This window comes from Micromesistius poutassou (assembly GCF_964030765.1).
Source record: "Micromesistius poutassou genome assembly, contig: SCAFFOLD_1348, whole genome shotgun sequence".
Classification (NCBI taxonomy): Eukaryota; Metazoa; Chordata; class Actinopteri; order Gadiformes; family Gadidae; genus Micromesistius; species Micromesistius poutassou.
This window is the reverse complement of record NW_028177152.1, coordinates 1-2,500: the sequence shown is the minus strand read 5'-3', so window position 1 is coordinate 2,500 and position 2,500 is coordinate 1.

Sequence of the window (2,500 nt, the reverse complement as noted above, 5' to 3'; positions counted from 1 at the left end):
TGAAGTTTATTTTAACACCCTTGAATATTATACAGATTACAGTCAAGAGTGTTAAAAAGTGTCCCGTGTTCATTGAATTCATTGTAATTCAAATGTCAGTCGGTATCAGCAGTGAAAGAGATGATGTGTGTGCTTGCACACACATTGTAACAGAAGTGCTGCAGTGTCTCTTAACTACCGGGTCACACGTTTCATCCCCATATATCCTTCAGCTAGCTGATGCTTTATGAGCCGTGTGTAAAGGAGGCCTGTGGAGGAGATGGAGCAGACAGCCGTCGTGTCAGAGTGCTTCTCAGCACCGTTAAATCAATCCCTCATTCTACGTGCGTCTACATCCTATCTCACTAGTGGTACTGCAGTGTGCGGCCCACTCCAGACACACCCTGGCCCCTGGACATCTGTCCCCCTGGCTCACCCTGAGTCAGACAGCACCCCCCAGCATACCTCACCCCCCCCCCCCCCCCCCCCCCAAAAGGTCAAGATGATGCAAACAAGTTGCAAGACTTGTTTTTATCTCCATCAGTTTACACATTTGCACAACTGATACACCATTGACATGGTGTGTCTATGCCTGAATGTGGTTGTGATTGTGTGTGTGTGTGTGTGTGTGTGTGTGCGTGTGTGTGTTATGAAGGGGGGGGGGTCTTGATGTCCTTGTAAAGAGGGCTCTGTGTCTCTCTCTCGCTGTCTATCTGTCATTATTAGGGCAGTGTGTGAAGAGAGGAAGGGTCAGGGCTAAGTGTGTTTGTGTGTTTCTCAGCGTTTATGTGTGTCTGTGTGTGTTTGTCCGAGGGTGTGTGTGTTTGTATGTTCATATGCGTTCGACCAAGTGTCCGATTGTGTGTGTGTGTGTGTGTGTGTGTGTGTGTGTGTGTGTGTGTGTGTGTGTGTGTGTGTACGTTTACATCTGTCAGTGTGGAAATCACTAAGCTGTGTTATCAGCTTTAGGAGCCTGGGAACCTGGAGCAGACTGAGATACACAGAGCACAGATAAAGACTGAGGTTGAGGAGAGAGGGGAGAGAAAGAAAGAAAGAAAGAAAGAAAGAAAGAAAGAAAGAAAGAAAGAAAGACCGGGAAGATGAAAAGAAAACAGGACGGGGAGTAAAATATTGTGTGGTTCAAAGTCATTCAAAGAATGATAAAAAGCACAGGGAGTGATAATGAGTTAGATAATGAGTTAGTGAGTCAGCTTGAAGAATGGGAATCGTGAATTAAGGTGAAAAAGAAACAGAAAATAAAAAGGTTATTTGACTGAAGTTGTAAGTATGTCATTGAGTGTGTGTGGATGATGGCTGGTTGAAGCAGCCTCACCTGGCCCGACTCTGATTGGATTGGGGCTGGGTGAGGCTGCACACCTGTTGCACACATCGAGCAATCAGTGTGCACAGGTTAAAGCAGCCATCAGCACACACACTCACGCCTCTTGCACACTACCTCCGTCAACGGACGCATCTCTTTGACTTTGCATGGGTTGCCCTCGAAATGCATTGTGGGTCCGTCCGTCAAGTCGGCTCCGTGGCCGGCGTCAAAAGTTGAGAAATGTTCAACTTTTCGGGAAGCGACGGGTCCGTCAGCCAATCAGATCGCGGTTATGCAAATACACTAGTGTGCTGCTACTTGGACAATGTCCAATGAAATGGTCTTTGTGATGCAACCCGCCGTGGAAATGTCAAAAAGCCGGCCGGCAGCGGAGGGTTTAAGAATGGATTTAATGGATTTAAGAATTGGGCGATTGCTGTGGTTCACGTCCAGGGGCAACACTGTCCTTGTGACTACGGGATCCCTTTAGCAATAACAACAACAAGCAGGAAGACGCAGGAAAAAGCCGGCTTTATAACGCCTGGTGCAAGGAGAGCGCAAGGAGAGTGGTGCCCCTGTACGTGTACAGCGATTTGATTGGCGGCAGGCTGCGTCCACAAAGACTCCTCCCCCATACGTCAGACACGCCCTCGCCCACAGATCTTCTGCATGGCAGCGTGCTAGACCTCACGGTGAGTTCACACCAAACGCCACATCGTCGCCTGGTCGTGCTGTCGTCTGGGTTTGGTTGCGCGACCAGTCACAAATCTGTTGCTGTAGTGATTTGTGTAGTGAAGTTTTATCACGCAAATTTAGTTGCGCGTGTATGAGGAAGTTGAGTTGTTGTGGAAGTACCAGAGACGTCGCAGAAGCCGACGTCACTCCGGACTGCAGGGAGTGGTTGGCCTGGCCGGTTGAATGCTGATTGGCTGTTACGTTACGTCACTCAGGGAGTGAACCCTGATTGGCTGTCATCATCACGTGTCCACCGCGGCAAAGTTCAAATATTTCAACTGGAGCGACGTGTTGCGTCGTGTCGCCCTACTTCCCGTACCCGGTTGTTCATGCCGCGCCACATGGCAAATCTTGCCGCAGGTTTTTCTAGCGACAAAAGTCGCCTGACACGCGTCTCTACGTTGACTTTGTATGGAGTCGGGTCGCCCCGTCACTTTTGGTGTGAACGTACAGTTATGCTCTGTA